Source organism: Rhagoletis pomonella, unplaced genomic scaffold (genome assembly GCF_013731165.1).
Source record: "Rhagoletis pomonella isolate Grant_MI unplaced genomic scaffold, Rhpom_1.0 Rhpom_scaffold_00006, whole genome shotgun sequence".
Classification (NCBI taxonomy): domain Eukaryota; kingdom Metazoa; phylum Arthropoda; class Insecta; order Diptera; family Tephritidae; genus Rhagoletis; species Rhagoletis pomonella.
The window spans coordinates 57028402-57054537 of record NW_023458560.1 but is presented as its reverse complement, the minus strand read 5'-3'; the positions used below and the strand labels follow the sequence as shown (position 1 = coordinate 57054537).

The window sequence follows — 26136 nt, the reverse complement described above, 5'->3', positions numbered from 1 at the left end:
TTACGTCAGCTTGTGCAAATGAATACCAGCAAACTGTGACCAAATTTTGTCTAATGAAAAACGAAATGTAATAACTCAGCCACTCTATTCCCCAAGTATTCGGAAAATTCTCCACGGGTTAAAAGAGCAAAGGAAGCGCAAAGGGGAAAAAAATGATTCACTCCTCCATAAACATATTACGAAACAGATTCATTTCAATTTGCAGATGGAAAATTTTCACCAGCCACAAAATATGTAGCGAAAATGGAGTGTGAAAATTACACTAATGTTGCACTGGTGTATTCCAAGGGCTATTACAAATGTACGTTTGTATGTATGCGCAAATGCAGCCACTACTCGTATATCGATGTGCGCATGTGTGTGTGTGTGTGTGGGTGTGTTTATGTGTGTTACCTTTGATGATGACCAAATGACTGTGCATAATGTGTGGTTACTACCAATTTTCCTGCACATCAACTGAATGTTTCTTATTTCCTTTTTCCTCTGCTGCTCTTTTGTCTTTGTAGTTGCGCTAGTGATGCTGTTGTTGTTGACTTCCAACTTGCTTTATTAAGCACTTCCTATTTTGCCTAGCTTTGGCTTGTGTGTTTTTGTTATTGTTGTTGTTGTTGTTGTTCTTCTCATTATTATCACCTTCCGGTCTGTGATTTGCTTTCGAAGGCAGCCCAAATTCTTCGGTAATCCTTTGATCCGGGAAAAGTGCAATCTACAATTCACCCAATTCACAGCAAATGAAGTGCAAAGCAGCTTATGTGCAGTGCCATTAACTCGGAAATTGGTGGAACTTTTTCGTGTGGTAATACATAAATGTGAAAATTGAAGTTTGGGAATTTTTAGAAAGGCAACAAAAAAAATCTGTTTAACTTTAAAATAGCAACAGGATAAGCACGAGATGCCAGAGAGAGATTTAGAAGTCGAGTACCGTAAATACATAATTCGGATAGTAATTTTTGTGGCGCAAAAATATTTTCTTATTTTCAACATAAGCGAAATGTTTTTGGCTGATTGCTTTTACTTTTACTAGTATAACCGTTTTGAGTAGTAAAAATTTAAAGAAATATTATTTTAATAGATTTTTTATGGCTAATAATAAAAGCTTCTGCAAGCTGCATGCAACGAAAAATAAATTTTATATTTTACTCAAGCAGTTCATTGAATACAAAAAAAAAAAATCAACTCCGACAACGCCTTCCGCAGCATTTTAGCGCAGCACAGCTTTGCACTGCTTTGAAGTATAAGAGTGCGTGTGTACTCGTCTTCAATGAGCCACCTAAAAATTATGTTTAACAATTTGTGCCTCTCAAAGTGTTTGTATTTATTCTGATAATTGTGGCAGCTTTGGTGTGCGTAAAAGTTGCGTGTGGATACCACGAGCGACTGAAGTGAAACTCCTTCCTTCAGTCTTAATCATAATCTTAATCTCAATCTCCGTCCTAATTTTATTCTTAATCTTAAGCTTAATCTAAATCTTAATCTTAATCTTTATCTTAATTTTATTCTTAATCTTAAGCTTATCCTAAATCTTAATCTTAACCTTAATCTAGTTCTTAATCTTAATCTTAATCTTTGTCTAAATCTTAATCTTAATCTTAATCATAATCTTAATCTTAAATCATAATCTTAATCTTAACCTTTATCGTTATCTTAATCTTAATTTTAAGCTTAATCTTAACTCAATTTGTAGTCTTAATCTTAATTATAATATTAACCTTAATCTCAGTCTAAATCTTAATCCTAATCATAATCCTAACCTTAATCTTAATCTAAATCTTAATCTTAATTTTCATATTAATACTAATCTTAATATTAATATTAATTTTAATTTTAATCTTAATCTTAATCTTAGTATTAACTTTAATACTAATATTTATTTTAGTCTTAACCTTAATCTTAATCTCTATCTCAATCTTAATCATAATCTTAACCTTAGTCCTAATATTAATTTTAATCATAACCTTAATCTCAGTCTAAATCTTAAGCCTAATTTTAATCTCAATCCTAATCTTAATTTTAATTTTAATCTTAACATTACTCTTAATCTTAATTTTAATCCTAACCTTAATATTAATCTTAATTTTAATCTTAGTCTTAATCTCAATCTTAATCTTAATTTTAATATTAATCCTTGTCTTAATAATAATCTTAATTTTAATCTTAATCTTAGTCTTAACGTTAATAATAATCTTAATTTTAATTTTAATATCAATCTTAATCTTAGTCTTATTTGTAATCTTAATCTTAATCTCAGTTTTAATGTATTATTAATCTTAATCTTAGTCTTCATCTTAATTTTAATCTTACTCTTAATCCTAACCTTAATTATAGTCTCAATCTTAATTTTAATCTTAATCTTAATCATCACCTTCATCTTTTTCATACCCTTAATCTCAATCCTTATCCTAATCATAATCGTGCTCAACCAACTCTGCCATCCCCTCCCTTCTTCTGCTGCTTTTTCGTTTCATCGGAATTTTGAATTAGAGCCCAAAGTCCGTGTCGCTTTTGCACCTGCGTTTGGAAACAAGGTCCCATTTGAATGTATTTTTGTATCGTATAATCTTGAAATCATATATGTAAATGTCATTGAAAAGGTCAGGTTTTTTAAAGATCAAAGTTGTATGCCAAATTAGGACTAGACCAAGGAACTCTAAATTTTGAGCTCGAGGATCACTGTAGGTTATTCCAAGAGGAGTTTTCCGCCTTAAAGGAGGCAGCTCAGACCAAATTTACTTTCGAGTTTGCATCAATTCTCTCATGGAGAACCTGTACGATTTGCTTGAACTTACATGCCATTCGATCGTAAGGCTCTCTTCTATCTGTTTCATTATACACTTTTTAGAAATGAAGTCCTGCCTAAAATGCAACGAATTTCAGTCATCCCTTGGCAAAGTTCACTTCGTAGAATAAGCAAGGTGGTAAAAAGCCTATAATGAATAAATAACCATATACTGTAGATGATGCTATGTACGAGTGAGTAGAATGGAGGAATTGTTTAAAGATATGATCTACCTACAAGTGTCAGGGACTTCATACCAAACATTACATAAGACTGCAGAGAACGGCACTACTCACGTAAGTGCATTTCATCCTAATCAAAGAAGAACTGTTTTGATTCATTTACAAAAATTGCAAGTAAAATACAGATTTTTTCCTTGAAACGTACGCCCCGCGAAACTTGGCCACTCTATAAAGAAATGAAACTCTATAAAGAAATGCATCGAGACGGACGATGAGCAGTTGGGTATTCTATAAATATCATACACAGGCTTGACGAACTCATAACTGCTGATCTAAGTGTGTACAGTACTACTCTCTAAAAACTTTTTTGGGGGAACTACTGCTATTTTCAGTTTCAAACCTTTAAATCGCTTAGTCTGTATGGACCAATTTTCCGTTTGCATAGGAAGAGCAATATTTATTCCTAAGCTTATTGTTGTATGTTCTCAAGATGTTTAGGAGTCTCTTAGAACTGCATATCAGGGATTAGACGCCCGCTATATCGTTTTTTCAACATGTCTACCCAATATAGGAGTCGACTCCTGAGTGGAAGATCGACCTATCTCCGCCGCCAGTTCGAAAACCCCCCCCTGTCTCAGAAAACTTTTCAAGAACGCCCTACTTCAGAATTTTATCGAAAAACACTTTCGGAATTTGGTTGAAGAACGCCCTACGTCAAAATTCGGTTCAAAAACGCCCTATCTCAAATGAAAATGTATTGAAAGTGTGCTGAAATAGAAAGTTTTTGAATCGGCAGCTGATATAGGGCGTTCTTTAATAAAATTCTCAGATAGGGCGTTTTCCAACTGGCTGCGGAGATACATAGGTCGATCTTTCACTCAGGTGTCGATATAAAGTGGTTCGCACAATAGATTCGGCGGTGGACCCAGGCATACACCATGAGCCCGGGAAAACGCTGCTGAAAAATTTTTCAGACCACATAAGGAAATAAGCTCACTCTCTTCTGGTCTTAGGTCGCAACTTGTAAAAGAGTGTAGAAGAAACTCGACCTGAGAGCTTCTGATTCAATTTCAAATTACTTTAATATGGTATCCAGGGCAAAAGAGAATATACGGAAAAGAGATAGCGGTGAACTAACGAGATGTGGCTCACACACACGTTGGCCATTGGCGCCTCGGTCAGGGAAAGCGAAAGCAGAATTACCGACAAGTATTTGACTATTTATTTAGAATTTTCATTCGAATTGCCGAACCGCTTGTGACCTGTTTGGGCTGTAGGTCTACGGGAAGAAAGTTTAGTAACGCAAACAGTGCCTTCGATGATGTTGTTCTCATCGCATATGCTGTTATTCGCGCTATCTGCAATGTGGGACCCCCAATTTAGTTTACTATCCAGAGTGAGACCCATATATTTGACCTCTTCCTTTACTTCGAATTTATTTCCCTCTAGAGCTATACTATCAAGATCAGATATCTTGTGCTTCTTAGTGAAAACCACTAGGTTCATCTTTTCAGAATTCACTCGCAGTAATCGCCTGTTAAATACACCATAAGCATATTTAGCTTGTTGAGAGAAATTTGAATTAGATCAGTAAAGTCATAGCTGTCTCCACTGCGCATTGGCCTGTGCGTGTGCTTAACGACACAATTGGCATAACAGATTACGCTGCAGTTGAACATTTTCACTGGTAGTGCACGGCTCTTGGCCAACCATTACTGCAGACTCTATCAGAGTGAAGCTGCATCTATCTGTGGGATATCATAAAATGCATCAAAACTGCCAAGTGGCTATAGGTTTCGGAGTAGAGCGGCTGCCTGAACATTAGTTTTTAGCAAAGTGGTGTGGCAAATCTCTTTGCATTTCCCAGCTTCATAGGCAACACGACGCAAAACAATTTTTTATGATTGCTAAGCGCTCTACATATATTTCTATTCTCCTAACAATTGAGGTTTTTTTCTTCTAAATTTAATATAACTAAAAGCGCCATTCATCTTAATTGTGTGCAGCATAATAGAGTTCAAATTTCTTGTTTTGTTCTTCTTCCTCTTCTTCACGCTGCGCTGCTACATCGCTGCAGATCGCTTGAGTAATTGCAAGGAGGTCAACGCTTACAGCTTGATTTGCTCAATTTGCCACAAAATGTCTTTGGATACATCCATAAAGCACGCGCCAGACAATGGACAGCCACTGTTGGGGAGCAGCAGCACTAACGACCTGAGCGGACAAGAACATTTTGCCGTGCCAGAGGTAAATGCGGCTACAAGCTTGCAATGGCATGCGTCATCGCCAAAAACATTCAGCCATCAAACAATTGACGTTTTATAGCTGCGCACCCAGCCGGGCGTAACATCGCTGACAAAATTGCATTCTACGCAAACAATGGCATGCCATTCATTCGCTTGCTTGTTATGTTGTCTGTTGGCTGTCATTGCGCATACATACGCATGTCCAAATACATATACATTTCACGTACATAGGTATGTAGGTATGCATTTTCCTCAATTCTGTTCGTAAAATCCTATTGCCACCGCTGCGTGCTATTGCTCAGCTATGTTTGCTTGAATGCATTGGCTTGTTGTTGTTTGCTGCATTGAAATTGCTTAATTTGGCGCGTGTTTTCGCTATTGCTACTTAGTTGGCTCCAAAGTTAATGCAACAACACATCACATACTTACTTGCTACCGTGTCTCTCAATGTGTTCGCATAGCGAATGTCACGGCAACAAACTAATCAGAGTGCTAGGTATTTGTTGGCGATACACTCACCTTGATGAGTTGTATATTGCCAACCTGAATTGCAAATTTTCCCAACAAAAGTTTAAAGGTAATTAAAATTTTACGTAGAAGCTAGTAAGCACGGTCGAAACTTTATTGGATTAGGATACAACTAATTAGTCTAAACTCAGTTTGGTCAACTCTCTTCATTAAGCTTTAATTTTGTGCGCAAAAATAGTAGTCCGAGTAGATTCTGTGTGGTTTGAGGGGTTTGAGCACCCTGACTGTACAGACTAACAAAGTACTATTTAAGAATAATTTCCAAAAACTAAATAAGATATGAGCCATTCATTAGCGGCTAATGATTAGCGGTGTACAAGATTTTTCAATATGGCGACGAGTTAAAATGTCCCACCCGCCACATTGGAATGTCCCCTAAGCTTCTGCTCCGATTTGTGTGGTGCGCCTTCATGTCGTCACACAATGGTGAGAGGCCTACAGTTATATGCCGACTCCGAACAGCGCTCTATTTTTATGAGAAGTAGTTTATCGCGGCAGATATACACTCGAAGGTTTCCCATCAGTGTTGCCATTTTGGTACTTTTGGGGGCTACATTTAGCTCTTTTTATTTCAAATTGTCCCAGAAATTTGCCATAGCTCCTTTTTTGGCCCTTTTAAATTTGAAATAGCCCTTTGAGACTCCAAAAATCTTAACTTAATTTTAAACTTTAAATTTAAACATTTCTGCTGTTTGTGTGGAAAAACACATTTTCCGCTGAAAGTGATTGTAGCAAAAATTGAAATTGGCCGCTTTTATTAAATTTATCAAAAGTTAAACATTCTCTGTCCGATTTGGCCGTTCTTATGCTTCGCATTTTCGTTATAAAATTGTCCTTCCTCCTGACGGTTTTAATTATTATTTTTTTTTTACAAAGTTTATCAACTGAAGGGAATGAATAAACATAAACAATTTTCGAAAAAGTTTGAAAAGCTCATTATCTTTCGAAATGTAAACGTCTGAAACTCAAAAAGTAGATATTATTAAATACGATTGGCACAAAAAATATATCAACGCAATGAGGCCCACTATATCTCTCGAACGGTATCCAAAGAAGATTAGTTGTATTCGCTTTTGTGGAGTTTTTTTTGGCAATAACTGCAAAAGACCTAGAAAACAGATTTTTGCCTATATCTCGAAACCGATTTTTTGGGAAAATTATTTAGACTTATTTTCTCTAAAAACACAATTTAGCGAAGTCCTTTTTTCGTCTAAAATAGTGAATTCGTAATGTATCTATTTTTTATGCTTTCTTTTAACGAGTTTTAAGCTTAAGAATGTTTGTTTAGATAAACAAAAACTGTATGTGCCTATGTACCTAAACAAATAAAATTTTGGAAACTCGTTCTAAAATAATTAAAAAAATGTTCAATCGGTGAATAATGAAACCAGCACTTTTCTTAGCTTTAAAACTTATTATTTAGACCTTTTTAGCCCTTTTTTCTGTAATTTTTTCTTTACTAAAAATTTACAATAAACAAATTTTACTGCATTTTTAAATAATCTACCGCTCTCCCAAATGGTTTATATTCTAAGCTTTTCAACGATATATAATTTGTAATAGGCGTGGCAAAATGGCTACAGGTTTTTCATAATAGAACGCACTCGGGTCCGCTTTACATTTTTGTCTGCAATAATACAAATTTACCGAAAAAAAAAAAAAAAAATTGTCTGACCAGCGACCTTTTTATATACATTCTTATGCAAAATTTTTTGCTGAGTCCGAATACGAAATCAAAATGTCAGAGAGTAGAGACGTTTTTGAGATATAGCCGAAATTCGTGTATTTGAAATCTGAAAAAAGTGCACTCAGTTAATTGCTTCCTTGCATTTAATTATTTTGCATAACTTTTGAAATAAATTCATTGTTTTCACTTTGGCAGAACTTCGTTATATGATAAAAGAAAAGTTCTGACCGAAATTCATTCAAGTCAAAAATAGTCGATTGAAAGTATTGGTCGTTTTGACGTATACAAAAATGCCGAGTTTAAAAAACGTTTTTTAATTCACAGTTTTGAACTACGCTGCCAACTTTCTTTAAAATTTCAATTTTATTAAATTAAATTATTATAATTAAAAAATTTCGTATAACTAAAACCAATTATTTTTGTATATAAAAAACAATTAATTTTTAAGCAAAAAACAAAATCGACTTCAATTCTCATCGTACAAATTTAAGATAATTTCTTCATGATCCAATGATCGGATCTAAACGGAAATTAGTGTGGGACCATTTACGCTTTTGGAGATTTCATTATGCAATTCATTAGCTTGATGAATAGAATATGTTCAGTCTGACAGATAACCAAACTTCCCCAAATATGGCGAAGATATGTCTCTTTGCATCAGTCTTTTTGTATATCAAGTGTATGAATTGATAAAACTTTGATTGCGTTTTCCCACAAACTTGAAATTTTGAAATAAATACTTCGTTATATTATTAAACGTGCGATATATTATAGAAATCGGTTAACGTGGCCCAAAGTTATGCGATAACATACATAAAAAAAAAAATATTTAGACGAATTGATAATCTCCTCCTTTTCAGAAGTCGGTTAATAATTAAAAATAGGGTTGCCAACTTTCAAAAAGTAGATAATGGCTAAATAACTAAAATATGCTGAATATTAAAATGTATCGAAACAAGAGCCTTTTGCATTTCTCATTTTCGAAAAGAGTTGCCACCTATCTTTAGCAATTAAATTTAATTACACAAGTTATGGGTATGAAATATTGAAAAAAAAACGCCTGGAAAACGATGCCATCGCTACAGCCAAGCGCAAAAAATCATAAATAGGATTGCCAGCTAATGAAAAATTATAAAATAAATAACTGCAGTATGCGTCAAATAAAAATATGGGTGTAAACGGATGAGTTTAAGAAACTGTAATTTTTTGCCATCTTTTTTGCAACAGCGCTGCACTTTCCTTAACATGTAAATTTATTTAAAAAAGTTTTGTATGTAAAATATTCAAAAACGTCTGAAAAACGAATTATGTATTGAAACTAAGCGCAAAAATGTATCAGTAGGGTTGCCAACATTTAGCTTTGAATAAATACACTGCCGGCAAAAAGTATTGGCACAGCTGCTTTTTTACAATATATACAAAAGTTTCTATTGTAATATTTTTCCGCCAATTTTTTTTATAAAAACATAAAAATATAATTTCTAAACTTTGTGCAAAACAAAAATTAAGCAAATTTTTTACGCAAATTTTAAACTTTTTAATGAGATTTTTTAGATTTTTCTTGAGTATGCAGCTTCGTAGCCCATTAAATTTTAGTATAAAAACTGCAAGTTCGGAGTTAGTCAAAAATCGCACTGATTTTTAAAATTTTTTTTTGTGTTGAAGGTGTTTTGCATTTTTTCCATATAAAGTAATTTCGAAACATTGTTTTGTATGGAAGAGACTGCGTGAAAAAAAATTGCCAAAAATCATCGGTTATTCTAGAACTTCTACTTTATTACAATAGATCTGATTGGGCTACAAATCTGCGTAGTAAAAAAAATCTAAAAATCCGATTAAAAAGTTTAAAATTTGCTGAATTTTCGCGAGTTTTGCACATAGTTTAGAAAAAATATTTTTATGTTTTTTGTTGTAGAATGAACCATATTTTTATAAAAAATTGGCGGAAAAATATTAAAATAAAAATGGGTGCATATATTGTAATAAAGCAGCTGTGCCAATACTTTTTGCTGGCAATGTAGCTTCATAGCTGTCCAAAAATTCTGAACAACCTATTCAGGTGTCGCACAAAATTACGCTCCTTTTTAGAGAATATTCAACTGGCTGGACTTTAAAAACTATCTACCTATGTACTACTATTTATCTATGTAAACTCTATGAATTCAAATACGATGTCCACTAGTGTATATATATATGTATGTATGTATGTATGAATATATTTTTGTATGTATGTATTTAGAACCAAGGCCATGACTTTGTCTCAATCTATCAACTGCTGTTTATTTTTATGTGTTTCTGATTTAGTTTTGATTTGCTAGCAATTTGTTGTTGTTTCATTTGCCTTTGTGTGCTACTGTGCATCGATGCGAATGTCTCGAGTTGATTTGACTTGAGAATATATATATAATACATCGTCTGACAACAGCGGTTGGTTGATTGGTTGAGTGAGTGGTTGTAGCGAAAAACATGGCAGAAGAGCTACATAAACTGGAAAATTCGATGCGGTTGGTTTGACTTTGTAGGTGTTGATTTGTGTAACTCTATAGCAACTAACCTTGTAGAAAAAAAAAATGGAATACTCAAAGCGTAATTTAATGGGCATTAAAGGTGCTAGCTACCGCTTGAAGCTCTATTGGAGCGAATAAAAAGGATTTATAAAATGAGGGTACAATAGGATTAAGGCAATTTGCTTTTTAAGTGTGATAAGACAAAGTTTATTCAAATTAGTAGAGACACAATTTAAAGATTTAGGTTCGAAAAAAAAAATTCAACATTTCTGGAGTGGCGAAAAGGTAACCTAACTGACCAAGTAAAAGATTCGGAAAAGAAAAAAGTTCGGATATGGTAAAAACATAAATACTTAGGTACATATGTTTGTATGTGTACATTAGGGTGGTCCTCAAATGTAGGAAGCAAATTTTTACATCAGATTTTCTAAGCCTACGTAGACGCTACTCCATAGTCGAAGATATCACATATAAATTTTGGTCCCGGTTGGAGACTTTAGTAGTATCGATTTTAGTCATTAAATAAAGAAAAAAAAAAAATATTTTTTATTTTTTGAGTCCTTAGAGGCATCTGGTCTTTAACCCCTTTGTGTTATGCCTTAAACGGCTCCAATTGGGACCAAAATGTATATGTGATATCTTCGCCTATGGTAGTATCGATTTTATGGTATTATGGAATAAAATTAATTTTAATTTTTTTAATTCTCTATAGAGGAATATGTACTTTGACTCCTGTGCGACATGCCTTAACCATGTGGTATTACCGATTGAGGAGGTGAGACCTTAAAAATCCTTAATTTGATTTTTAAGGACTACCCTAGTGTACATATGTATGAGATTTCAACTATACGATATGTATCGATAAAAAAGGTTTTATTGTCATGATAACACATTCGGAATGCATATCCAAAACAAACATCTGTATTGTTATCGATTACCACTGAATAAAATGTATCGATAATAATATCATTAAATATAACGGTAACGGTAAATAGAGCCTTCGCCCATAACCATTTCAATTTCGATAACGATATCAATAAGGACGTCAAAAATGGTCCGATAACGATAATAATGCTTTCCTATCAGCGACAGTGGATAACTAAAAAGGCAACGACGACTGGAAACAAAATTTCAATCATAGAGATTTTATTTAGTAAAGACATCGATAAGGCTCGACCACGACATCGACAACAAATTTTACTAGTTTTGAGGAAAATATCTTTCCATAAAAACGATAGGGTTTATCGATAGTAATAACTGGTTATCGATAACAAGAACGGTAACGATATCGAAAAATGTCCCGAAAATATGACCGATAAATATAAGGCTAAAGATAAATATGTGCAGCAAAAGCGATTCGGTTATCGATAACACAAATTGTACGGTTATCGACGACAAAAAACGAATAGGTTATCGGCAATGGCAGCGCAAAGTGTACCGATAAATATATTGGTAACGACAAAAAATAAATGTAGTTATGACAAATTATGTGTGGGCACGAAAAGCTTAAAATGCCGAAAAAAGATTCCCAGGAAAATCTCAATAATGGTTCCGATAATTTTATCGATTATGATGGAGTTATCAATAAAGATAAAGGAAAACCGTTCGGTTATCGATAATGTTATCGGACAGCTTATCAATAATAATATCGATAAACACACCGATAACGATGAATATTCTTCAAACGAAAATAGCTGCGGTTAGATCTAAAATACTTGATTAGCGTAACCATAAATACAACGATGTCGATAATGATAAAGATTTTGATAACAATACCAAAAACTACTAAGGATATACAGTATTGGCCAATACAATAGCACCCCCCCTTTCAAAGTGATATTGTTTCCCACTCCTGTTTATTTATTTGTTTTTGGGAATTTTAAATCAAAATACCGTTCATTATATAACAAAACCCAAGTTTAAAACTTTGTAGAATGCTACACAAAATTTAACAAATTTTAACTAAAATTTCTAAACTTTTTTCTCAGAAAAAGGATTCTTTTTGAGTACACAGTTTTATAGCCTATTCAATTTTAGTCTAACAATGTGCATGTTTAAAGTGACTAAAAGTCACCGTTGATTTTTTAGAATTTTTTTCGCCGAAGGTGTTTTGTTTATTCGTTATATGGAAGCAAATGCGAAAAGAAATAATTCTAAAAAATCAACGGTTATTTTTAGCCACTTGAAAATTGCACATTGTTAGACTAAAATTGAATGGGCTATAAAACTGCGTACTCGAAAAAATTCTATCACTTTTGAGAGAATAGTTTGAAATTAAAGTGAAAATTTTTTGAATTTTTTTGTGGTATTCTAATTGAAAATTCTTAAAAATTAATAATTAAAAATAATTGGCAAACAATATCACTTTGAAATGGGGGTGCTATTGTATTGGCCAATACTGTAATACTAATATCAATAACTAATATAGCGCTTATAATAACTTTACGACACTCACATCTAGACAAGATTTGACCATTTATCTTAATATTTTTTTAATTTTAATTATTTGTTTATAAAAATATATATTCTTAAACAAAAACCATATAAATCGTATAAATGTCGAATAACCAGCATAATAAAAATGTCTCTCCGTAATTTAAAAGTCAAATGATGGCAAAAGGGAGCGCAAGTATTTAATTTACGGAACTCGCCGCCACCGAAGATACATTTTTAAAGTCCTTTAAGCCAATGGAAAATGGATTTCATAGATTTGCTGTGCTGGAGCACGAAATCTGACGTTCAGAAAAAAAGAAAAAATATGAAACGAAATCCCGCAATAAGCAAATGGAATGTTGCAGTGGATAGCTTTTAGACCACACTCACTAACGGCTATCGAAAATTACGAAAAGCGCAAAATACTTACACGCACTCGATGTGAAACGTAAAAACAAAGAACAAGCTTGTATGAATGTATTTATTCTTTTTTTTTTTGCAAAAAATAAGCGAATGAAAAGTGAATGCAGAGTGTGTAAAAATTCGGTTGATGCGTGTTACGTATACGCCCGGTTGGACATGTGGCAATTGGTGTTAGATGTTTGTGTCACACCTGGAAAAACACAATGCAAAAAAACACACATAGAGGTATAGTTTGTATATACATATATGCATGCACGTAGATATGCATGTGTGTATGTATGTATGTATTTGTAATTGAACTGGAACAACATCAGCTTGTAGCTGAAATGCCATAGATATATAACAACTATCTAAAACTAGAGAGTACGTCAACCACAACAAATGCATATTTGCATGCAGCCCTTAAAGCGACTAGAACACAAAAAAAAGGAATTTTTATATACATATATTGTTGTTTAATTTGAATTTTATATGTAGTATGCAGTTGCCTCACGCTTCAAGCGTAATCGTAGCAAAATGTAAATGAAACGTTGCATCAAAAAAAAAAAAATAAAAAAGAGCAAATAAAACATTTTTCTGTATAAAAAATTGAATATAAAATATCAAAAATATTTTGGGGAGTATGTTACAATCAATTTTGTAGTGCAGCTCTTATGGTAACCTAGAGAACGTGCTTCCAAGTAAATTGCCGAGGGTTTAGTAAATAAATATACATATCACATGTACATGTGGTAGTATGCATATAAACGATTAACTTTGCGGCGAGTACGGAAACAATTTTTCCGGGTAATACTGGTCTGTCATTTCAAAGGGTGCCACCAAACTGAATTCAAGGATTTAAGCTGGTATCCGACCATATATATTCCGAGAAATTGAAAGCAATTCAAAGCGCCCAAACAAAAAAAGATGGAAATTAGTTTTGTGGTCTACCACAGTTTGTGTTGCCACATTAAGCAACAACTGGTGAACATTTTTCATCGCTTTATGGATAATAATTGCAAATGGTTGAGAACAGCGATACTAAAATCGCTGCAGCTCGGTTCAGTGGTTCGAACTACTTAGAAAAACCTTGTAGCTGTACAAGAAGTGGCCTGGGTTTTAAACCCCAGCAAAACGTAATTAATGGCCAGCTCTCTCATTTGGGTTCCCGGCCATAGAAACATACACGCAAATGGATTCGACGTAGAGACAAAAAACTACCCTCTCGGACTCATCAAAAGGAAACTGCATGGGCAATTCACACGTACATATGGCTGACAAACCAAAGACGGGAGCACTTCTGCCGAGGTCGAGGAAAGATATGGTCAAATTACCAGCCACGATAACGGGACATTCGTGAACATGCAGCTAAAATGAGCCTTCCATACAACACTTAGTGCCGTAGCTGTAATCTTGAGGGAAGTAAAGAAACGGTTCTACACTATCTTTGCGAGTGCCCAGCACTGGCATACGAATAAGGCATAACACACTCGAGAGTTTTTCCGTCCAAAATCTTGAGGAGATCTGCAAATTCACTATTCATAATAATAATAATAATAGAATGGCGCTTACACATATGTTAGTGTTTGGCCGAGCTTCTCCTCCGATTTGTGGCGTGCGCCTTGATGTTGTCACACAAAGTGGAAGGACATACAGTTTTACGCCGACTCCGAACGGCGATTGTATTTTTATGAGAAGCTGTTTTTCATGGCAGAAATACACTCGGAGGTTTGCCATTGCCTGCCGAGGGACGACCGCTGTTAAGAAAAAACCTTTTTTCTATATTTTTTGCGATGTTGCTTTGGCCAGGGCTTGAACCCAGGCGTTACAGAGTGGAAGCGCACACTGCTTACCACTACACCACAGCGGCCGACATTAACTATTATAATTCACTATTAATAACCTAAATGGATTCGTCGGAAAATCCATATGATTTGACGTACCCAACGAATCATGAAAACAGATAAAATCAAGGGTCCCAGAGAACGTGCATCAAAATGGTGCTATCAGCATTAATTGAGTCCTGGGAATGGGTAGCGCTTCTACCAACCAATCAATAAGAATCGGTTCATGAGAATCCCCGCACTGCGGTTTGGCTCGGTTCAAATGATTCACGCTTTTATATCAAGTAATATATCACAAAAATAAGACAAATACATATGTATGTATGTACTAACTACTCATATATACATATATAGATACAAATAAAAGGCTTTGCTATTGCATATGTATTAGTTAGAAAAATTACTATTTCAAGGATAACGAACTGGTAACCATACTTGAAAAAGTAAAGCCAGAAGATACTATTATTTAAGTAGTTTACTATATATATACATACTACCTTAGACTGGTAAAAAAAAAAGATTTTTTTTTGTGTTTACCCAAAATCTTTTGTGATATTTTTGGGGCAATTAGGAAAGACGCCTGTCGATTTTTATATAAACTGAGTGGAATGTAAAAAAAAAATAAAATTTGCAAAAGTTATAACACATCCAAAATATAGCGTATCACGGCGAAAGCCATTGTTTATCACGTCAGAGCTTGATAAATATTGGTTGTACACTGAGAAAAAAATAAATCATATCCAGGCATGTTCTGCATTCTACTTTGGAGTGAAAGTTGTTTCAAAATACTTCAATTTGACATTTTGGTGTTCTACATTTTATTCTATGCTTTTGAATTCCGTTTTTTCGAACATCAAATTTTAAAAACGAACCAGCAAATCGCTACTTTTCTAAAACATCAAAAATGAAAAGTTTTATTTTTGATTTTCACTTCATTTTCATTCTACTACTTTTCTGGAACATGCCCGATCGTCTTTGTTTCAAACTAAAACACATATGATTTTGCGCCAAACAAGTTTTTGTTTACTTTGAACAGATTTCGTTGTGCACTTCACAGATGCTTTTTCATTTGTACAAATTTGTTTTTGCTATTTACAGAGTGGCGTTGTTTGGAAATTTTTCATTGGGCTGAACTGATTCTTGATGAAAATTTCTAGACAACACCACTCTGTGATCGAACAAACGAACTTATGTTTAAGTTTGTTTAAAAAATACTTTTTCTGTTCAAAAGTTTCGAATGGCTATCATAGAAAAACCAAAAAATGACGCTGTTTGAAAAACCCATGTTACTTTTTTCTTAGTGTATTTTGTTGTTGCTTCTGGTCTCTAAAGTGTCAAAAAATATTCTAATTTTTGCAAATATCATAGTGGGTGGTGTGAAATATAAAAAAATAAAAAGTGGTGTGACTTGTTTTATGGGTAATTTTTAAATGGCGCGCCATGGCGTATGCGTAAACTTTTTTCCCGCTGATATTTCATAAAAAAAAACCATTGTGAATTTTCATTTTACCACTAAAAATTGTTTATCTGTCCATCGATTTTCTTCATTAGTACCTTTTAACTTGATTTTTTTTTCTAACAGAACAGGCTTGAACACACACGAAAGAAATTGAAAAAAATATTCCCATCATGCGAGACAGGATAATTAGGCAAAAATCGTCAATGGCAACAAATTGTCCAATCGCCAATTTATTGACGTGGTGATAGATCGGCAACATCGTTACTTTCATGCCGTTTTAGAAATAAGTTATCAAAAATTCTCCAAAAACATCTAATTTATGCCAAAGCTAGGATTGAAAAAAAATAGGAAGCATCATAGGGAGGGAAATAATTATGTGATTTCGTTTTTGAATTCTAATTTTGTATTCAAAATCAAATCATTGTTCAAATATCGCCTATAGCAAAAATAAAGCTTTAAGAAATCAACTCGATCAGGCGAGTAAGAAGAAATCGATACGATGGCGTCATTATCGGCAATAAATTTGTTGCCGAGATCAACACGCTTTCTTATTGGCAGCAAAAAAATTGTTTGGTGGGTTGTTATTTTTAAATTTTTGTCCTCTAAAGTTGGATTTTTTTTATTTTAATATTAAAAAAAAATTGGAATGATTACTTAGTTTCTCAGAAACTAAGAAGAAGAGCCTATCGAAAAGTGATGTATGTAGGTACGTACTGTTTACGAAGAATTGCTTTATGTATCATATGTTTTCGAAAAAAATAAACAATATTTGACAATTTTTAGACCAAATAATTTGTAAAAAATCAAATCAGCAGCAGCTGTGCAATATGCCTTGCAAATATACACATAAGTATCTACAAACCATGGAATGTCAAACAGGTAGTAGCATTAGAGAAAAAGAGCATTTGCGTGTATTTTGTTGCTGCTTCTGGTATCGAAAGTGTCAAAAACTGTTCTGATATTTTACTTCTAAATCAAAGCGTGCCTTGTGAAATACAAAAAAAATAAATAAATAATTGAGATTGAAAAAAAAAAATTTTTGCAACTTACTTTCTTAATAAATTTATTTGCTTCTCGAAGCATTGATCCATCATCCTTTGCAAGACCCAATAATCAGCGGTTGTACTGCTGAGTTGGGCGAACGTTTCCAAAGCTGCTATTCAATCGCTTGTTTTGTATGGAAAAAGGTTCACATGCAAATAAATTTTACCAGTTTAGAATTTTTGTGAGAATAAATTAAAAAAATACTTGAAATTTTCGAGACCAAATAATTTGAAACAAATCAAATAAGCTGCTCCCAAGGTGTATTAAACAAGGTGGTGTTGGGGCGACAGCTGAGTTTTTCGCCGTGGAGGCCATTACGTCAAAATGATGTGTTTGTTGTAACTCATACCAATGACAGTATGGACATCAGCGTATAATTTGTTAGTGTAATTTTTTACTTATATACGGCCAACACCACCTTGTTAAATACGCCTTGGCTGCTCCACTGCTACTACATACCTGACCTGTTCAGTATGCCTTGCTACAAACTTAAAAAAAAAAAAAACTTATGCTGATCGCCACACAGTGCCGCCTAAGTAGGCAAAAATCGAAAAGTTCGTTGTCTAAAATGTGAACGTGTTTGGTATTTTTGTACAGGTAATTTATCCACTAAGAAGAATTAAACAGAAATTGTGCTATTCCATATAAATAGTAGAGAACTACAGGAATAAAAATTTTAGAATAATATAAACACAGGGTGTCCCTGCGGTATTCCAGAAAAACAATTTTTTTTATTAAAATTTCAAAAAATGGTAAATTTTAATAGAATGAATAAAAAATATGTTTTTTTATTATTTTATTAAATAGTACGGGTTTTTAGCTTTCGTAAGAAGAAATAAAAACCTGCTCATTTTTTGCACTTTCTGAAGTAATGAGTTTTTCTCTAATGCATAAAATATTTTTTTTTTCATTTTTTGTAAGTATTTGTATTTTCAAAACAGAAGTGTCAGATTAAAAAGCTTGACCTGTAGACAACAGAGGTTTTTTTAAAGAGTTACCACCTGTTAATAAATTAAATTAAAATTTTATAGTAAGTTAAATCAGTTATTACGGAAGTCAATCGAAATGTGTATGAAAATGGTTTATTTCTTACCTACATGTAGAGGGTTGCCCCATGTTTAAAAAATCAAATTCCATTTAAATTAAAGGAATTAAGTAAGGGAAATTCAAAGGTATCACCATATGGGAGTCAGACGAAAGAGGTTTAATAAGGTTTTAGCTTGCAAATATTACGAAGAGGGTTGCCACCTGTTTGTCAACAAACAAATTTAGTTAAACTAAATTAATATTTGTGTCAAACCAAAGGTTTACGACATCGTATTTATTATTTTATTACACATACATACAATGTCAATCAGCGATTTGTTCTGATTACATTCCTTTTAAATTACTGGACTCTTAAATTAACTAAGGAATGTTTTTACTCTTCACTTATTTCTTGCTAAATAAGTCAAATTTTTGCTTTTGTCCTATACCCATATATATGTATATATTTCAGTTAACTTACTCCCTTAATTATAGTAAATTTGACTTTTTAAACATGTGGCAACCCTGCTACGTGTCGTTTAAAAGTAAATCTATTTCAAAACCATTTCAATTGATACCCATATTGTAATATCTAATTCATTTAACTTATTAAAAAATTTTAATAAAATTAGTAACAGGTGGCAACCCGTTAAAAAAAATCAAAACTTTATTGCACATCTACAGGCCAATCCTCACTTATGAAAATATAACGAACTATAAGTACATACCTATGTAAATGCCACAAGAACCCAAATTTTCAACTTCAGACTGCATTTACAGTCAAAGTACAGTCCAAAAACAAATTGCATTTTTGAATTTAGCGTCCTCAATTTTACTTTTACTTTTCATTTAAATCCGTCCATAATTCCATTTTTGTCCACATTTCATATGGAAGGGAAACACTGTGCGTCATGTCAAACCATTTCATTTAAAAATTTGCTCAAATTGAGTCATTTCTTTCACACAAGTCGAAAAATGCCTCGTCAACTGACACACAAGTATTACATGTGAAAAAGTGAAACGGCAAGGCAACAACTACATCCACTTTTCCACTTTTCATACAAAACTTATGGTAGTAACTTTTTTTTTCAAGCAATCAAAACTTATGCACGTATACTTTGGCAAGTGTTCTGCATGCACACATACATATGTACACTTGGAAGTCTACGGGTGTATGCACTTACAACACTGATGCACTGCTGCACATGCAAGTGGCAGGCGCAATTCACTATACCCCGTTATTCAACTATCCAAACATACATACATATGTAAGTATTGCATGAATAGCAGCAGTACTTTGCAGTATAAGTGAAATGCGGGCGTGATGCGAAGCGGGGCGGCAGTGTATGTAGCGTAAAATATGAACTGTACAGCGCACAGCATGAGCGTAAAAGTGCTAATTGGATTTTTTCGCAAATGTTTTTTTTATCAAAAAGTTGCACATGTCATAGTGTTGCGAAAGGTGCAAACGCATTGCAGCTGAAACTGCCACTTGAAATACAAACACTGACACAAAACGCATAGAGCCATCCATATACATAACAGCAAAGAGCGTGGAATTGAGCGCAGATGTCAGCCGAGTCAAAAACAAAAAAATAAAAAAAAAAAAATAAAATGATAACAACTTTCGCTTAATAAGTGAGTGTGTATGTATGTATAAGAGTTATAATACCAGCGTAGTAGCGCCAGTTGTTGTTGCATAAGCGGAATTAAATCATTTTGCAGTCGAAATTTAATCGTAAATCTCTTTCTTCCGCCGTTTCTTCCGCTTTCTCAACTTCCTGTCATAAGCATAAGTTTCTTATTACGTTCGCGTGTGTATGTATATGTATGCATTTGTATTGTTGCAACTCTCGTCTTAATGCTACGTATATATGTACGTACCTGCATATTTACGCAAGTAAAATATTTGACTGAAATGTGATGCTTCCGTTGAGCGTTGGCGTGCCCCGTAGAAGAGAGATCGTTCTGCAGGCGTGCGCGCGCATGTGTGTGTTTCTGCCTGTGAATGGTTGACTGATGACTGCGCATAAGTTAATGAATAAATAGCCTGTTCGTCTGTTGGCACGCCAACATATTTTCCATTTTTTCTTTGCTTTTGTTGCCAGACAGCAGCTGCCCATGCGCGTTGGTGTTAAATCCTCTGCTGCTATTTTAAAACTTCCTACTGGTTTTTGTAAATTCTTTGTTTTCCTGTTTCTCTGTTTTTTGTTTTTTGTTTTTTTTTTTGTATTAAGTATTAAGAGTTTTTCAGAAGTTTCTGTAGCACTCATTTACGCATAAACGAGAAAATGCTGGCATTAAATGGATGATGGCGCACTTTTCGGTTGAAGTGTTTTTGTTTTCTTTTATTTTGAGTGAGCCAAAGTTTATGTACACTAAAGCGCAGTGAAAAACAACAAAAGAAGTGCAAAAAATGTTATATCACACCGTTAATAGCTTGCATTACGAGCTTGTAGCGTGTCATTTTTATATAAGTAAATACATGGATGTGTGTGTGAATTACGTATGTATGTATATGGGGCGTTTCATACCAAAATAGACGGTGTTCACACTTCATGTGTTTGATTTGTTTCAAATTTTTAGGGTTGATGGATAAACATAAATAATAAATAAATATGAAATTTGAGCTTGATTAATATATTTTTAAAAACTTTACAGCACAAAAGCAAAAACAAAAAACAAGGTAAGGAAAAACTTGAAAAAAATCACGCATGCACACATTAAAATTCTCTAGGAAAAGAAATAATTTTAAATTTTTTTCTTGAAAAATTTTTCACAAACAAATTTTTTGATAAAAAAAATTAGTGTTTGAAAATATGCCATCTCGAAAAAAAAAAAAAAAATCACAATGGTAGCTCTGAGTATTGCGCAATATTTAAGTATAGTATTACGGGGTGCACTCTACAATAATTTGAGCTAGGTTTTTTTTTTCCTCCGAAGTTGAGTAGTTTTGCCAGTTTTGAAATCGCTTAAAATTTGCACTTTATTATACTAAAATTTAATGGGCTACAAAACTGCATACTCAATAAAATTCTAAAAAAAATAAAAAATTTTAAATTTGTAATGTATGTACTCATTTTACTTAACTTCGGTGTAAAAAAAAAGTCAGAACTAAAATTATTGCAAAGTGAACCGCGTATTACTATACTTTATATTGCGCAATACTCAGAGCTACCATTGTAATTTTTTTCATTTTTTTTTGAGATAGCATATTTTTAAAAGCTAATTTTTGTATCAAAAAATTTGTACGTGAAAAATTTAAAAGTCGGTGGACTCACTAAAGACTTAATCGAATTTAAAAGCAACTACTAAGTCAAAAAATTAATTATAGGCTTTTTTACTATATTTTGAAATAAAGAGGACTCCGTGAAAGAATTTTGTTTCCGATTCTTCAGTAAGTTTTGGAGTTTTTTTTGAAAGATTTTCGCGTTTTTCCAGAGATATTTTATGTAAAATTTTTCTTTACGAATTTTCTAAGGTTTCTTCGGTATTTTTTCGGAATATCCGGACCTAGTGGGATGTTTTTTGAATTTTGTGAATTTTATTGGAACGTTTTTTTAAATTTTTTTTATATTTTTTTAAATATTTTTTTTTTTATATTTTTGCAAGCTCAATAACCCGAGTACCAGAAGTGACCGCAAATTGACGCTACTTGCTATATATTGAAATAACTTAAGGTGTATATACACATCAATGTATGTGTATCAACGGTGCTAAGCGGACAAGCCGAAAACTTTTGTGGACTTTCAGAACTTTCAGAAGCTTTTTGTGTTTTTTTGGGGATGTTTTTGACATTTTTCGGGACCTTTTGCGATTTGGCGGCCTCTTACACCTCTTTCGGAAGCTTTTAAGGATTTTGCGGAACTTTTTAGGATTTCTGCGGGACTTTCTGAAATTTTTGGCATTTTCGTGACATTGCGGAATTTATTTCTGAACACTTCGAGTCTCTCGTGAGCTTGTTAAGATTTTTCGGGACATTCTCAAATTGTTCGGGTCGTTTTTCAGGATTTTTTGGACATTTCGGAAATTTTTCGAGTCCTTTCGTGATTTTATAGTAACTTTCAGGAGATTTTCAGCATTCATTAGGACTATTAGGGATTTTTCACGCTTTTTTGGAACATTTATAGACATTTTCTGGAAAATTTCAAGATGTTTTTGGAGTTTTTTTTTGCAATGTTGGTTGCAAGGTGCTTTTAATCGGAACCTTTCGCGATTTGTCGGCAACTTTTACCTCTTTCGCGACTTTTCAAGGATTGTGCGAGACTTTTTCGATGTTTTTCGAGGTCTTCTGAAAATTGTCAGCATGCTTTTCGGGTATTTGGGGAATTTATGATTTTCTTGGCGACATTTTAAAATTTGAAGCGAACTTTCAGGCCCCTTGGGAGCTTTTTAACAAATTTCAGGGCTGTTGAGGATTATCGTGATTTGTCGTGGATTTTCGAGAACTTTTGTGACATTTCACTGTTTTGTTGGTAGCATTTTGGATTTTTTACGGAACGTTTCAGATCTTTCCCGAGGTTTTAGGTTTTTTTTTCGGAAATTTGTAACATTTTTGGGGATTTCCGGAACATTTTCGAGACGTTTTCAGGATTTTCGGAACATATCTGAAATTGTGCGTGTTATGAACGGAAATTTCAGATCTTTCGAGAGGTTATAATTTTTTTCGCGGGTTTATTAGATTTTATCGCCCTTTCTGGAATGTTTCTAGACATTTGCAAAATTTTTCGGGTTTTTCGGAACACTTAAAATTTTTTCGGGGTTTTTGAGGATTTCTCGGATGGCTTGGTACTTTTTCGGTACTTTTTGTAAAGTTTAGTGGCGTTTTGGGAACATTGCAGAACTTTTTCGAAACCTTTCATGATTTGACAGGAACTTTCAGGACTTTTTAGACGATCTTCAGCATTATTTAGGACTTCCAGGAATTTAATCGGAATATTTCCTGGCTTTTGGTCATTTTATAGGCATTTTCTGGAATATTTCCAAATTTTTTCGAGATTTTTCCGGATATTTCTCGGAACACTTCAGATCTTTCTGGAGTTTCTAGGATTTTTTGGGACGACTTAGGATTTTTTCGGTGCGGTGGTATTTTCGGGACATCCCAAAATTTTTCAAAACCTTTCATGATGTTACTGGAACTTTCAGGTCTTTTTAGAAGAGCCTTGGCGTTTTTTAGGACTTTGCTTGATTTTATCGGTATTTTTGAAGATTTTATCAGGATTTTCGTGAGTATTTCGGGACTTTTTCGAGATTTTTCGCAACATTTCTGAATTTGCGGTTTCTGGCTTACTGTCATGTCTTTCGGAGATAGCTATAAATCGTTAGAATTTTTTCGAAGTTTTGTGAAAAATTTTCGGACATTTATGGGATTTTCAGGATCTTTCGTGATCTTTCAGAAAAGCTGCCTATACGACGCCATGTCTAAATTTGTCATAGCCGCAGAACTAGTATCACTATGTCACTATGTAGGTTGACGTGGAGTACAACCTTCATATCCGTTCAAACTGGGAAGGCCCTCTCCGCGCCGTTTGTGACCAAACGAGATTTTCGACAAAGCGATTCCTTTTCATGCGACTTTTTCAATCTGACTTTTTCAATCATGTTTTCAAAAACCACCACATCTAAATTCTGAAATTTGTCACAAAGAAAAATATTACTTCTACATAGTTTGATAGTTTATTTCAAATCCGGACCTAGAAAATCTTTTCTAAAATCCTTTCCAAGTAATAGAAAAAAATTATTCAATTAGGTTTAAAATTTACTATTCCATCCTTTTTTGAACAAAATTAGTCCATAATTTCCCAGTGTGCGTCGGCCTGAAACACTGAGGGACATCAGCGCAGCATTTTCCATTTTATCAATTTTTTTGCACAGCTTACGAAACGGTAGACGTTCGTAACTGATAGCTAAGGAAGCAGTGTCCCATGAAAATTACAGCGAGAGTTCGGGCGTCTCGGAGTTTTTTCGAGTCTCTTCAGATGAGCAGATAAACCGCTTAGCCTTTGCCCAAAATACACAGTTATTTAGGACCCAACTTGTGTTCGTTTTGGCTAGTCCACAGAAGGGTTCTAGACTTTGGAACACTATAGTAGCTCTGGGATTTGTTTGGGGGTCCACCTGTTCGCAGCCTTCACGTCCCTCATGGTCCGGAACCCAGCTGACTGTAGTACTGTGTGGCTGCAAGAGCGTTAATATGCTGAAGCAATCGCATTAGTAACAGCTTTAATTTTATTCAACGCTAGTATTCTGGTCTGGTCAATAATACATTTAAATTTTATTTGCAGCATTAATGTAGTACAAATTGTATCACGCATCCTTCTTCAGCCTTGCAAGTTGGGTCAAACATCATTTTACCACGTATACATTTGTATGCAAAAAAACCCAGGCTATGCTAGAATCGCTTTAAATTAGTTTCTCACAATTTTCAATTTAAAAGAAATCCATCAACGTTAAATCAGTTTACTACGGTTAATTTCCTTTTACAAATCTAATCTTGTATGCGGACAGCCTGGCTTCGCTCCACCTTAATTGACGCTTTTTTAAGTAACATACCACAAAATCAACATTGTAGCTTGAATGAATTATTTAATTTAAATAGTTTAATGTTACTAATTAAATGTAGACGAAAACAGACAACTGTACAAATGAGCAGAGCCAAACAAAATGAGCAGGCTTAAGGAGACCCATATCAAAAGTGAAATGCCAAATGAAACCAAGAGTTCAAAACCAGCAAGGAACCGCAGAAAATTCGAGCTGTCTGCGTTTGTATGCAAACAACAAACAACAAACACCTTGAAGGCTATTGGCAACGCAATAAGGTAACTAAAATCTCATAAAGAAACAAAAGAATGCGCGTTAAAAATAATGAAGTTAAAGAGAAAATACAGAAGTAGTATATGTATAAATAAATGAGGCCTTCTGTCGGCGCACTGAGGCGGAAATGTCTACAGAATTGTGCCAATCGAGCGCCTTAGGAAGGCTGGCGACTGTGGTGCGTGCACGTGCGACGATTCATATTACAATAGGAGGTACTTGAAAACGTAAAAGGAAAATTTACTTACAGCGATGGGCATTAAAAGTGGGGAAAGCAGGGATGAAGAGAAATGAGAAGCAGACTTTGCTGGCTATTGCGCTGCTGCTACCTGGTAAGCTGAAATAAATTACTAGCGGATCTCCTGCTTATTATTTCGCATTGTTGTAATATGGACGGATTAGCAAAAAAATTATTCAAAGTCCATTGTTTCGGCTGTTGCATGAAAAGTGTATAGTTTTCAGGGAAGAAGCAACTTTCAATTTTTTTCCCACGCCGGTTGAGAATAACAATAGTATATTTTCCTTATTCTCGAAAGCGAATCAAATAATATGTTACCGTTACATACTTTTTGGCGTTATATATTTTGAAAAATTTTATTACTTGAAATAAGGTGTGCCAAGAAGCACTATACCACTGACCGAGACGTTTAAGTGTATCAAATTCCGTTAGATATCCCAAAAACTATTTTACTTTTGATTTCTAAAAGTACTTTTGTACCTTCGTACCTGTAATATCCCTTAAAGTCCTTAAATTTCCAAATAAAAATATAAGAGTTCAAAATATTTTTAAATATTCCCGAAAAATTCCGATAATACCATATACTCCTTAAAATTCCCGAAAGATAAAATTAAAAAAATATGCAAAAATAGAAAGCGCGAAATCTAAAAAAACTGTCCTACAGTTTTCTGATAATAATACAAGAAAACTTGTAAAAAATTTATATCGTTCAAATTATTGATAGTCAAAAATTTGGGAAAAAACTTAAGAACCAAAAAAAAAATATATATATTAGAAACTTCACGAAAAAATTAAAGATATCTATAGAACAATAACATAAAAAATGTGGAAAGAAGTTTTCTAAAAAATTTGTATCTTAAAATATCCCAAAAGAAAAAATTGAGAAAACAAGATAGGCTAAAATTCTAAAAAGCCGAAAAATACCTTGCAATAAAAAAAAAAAAAAAAAAA

At 33.6% G+C, this 26136-nt stretch overlaps 1 protein-coding gene across 1 annotated transcript in view; it reads left to right on the top strand.

Moving 5' to 3' along the window:
• The window catches only part of LOC118740998 (cryptochrome-1), a 202265-nt gene that overhangs the window by 35510 nt on the left and 140619 nt on the right, over positions 1 to 26136 (top strand). The gene's annotated exons all lie outside the window — the stretch shown is intronic.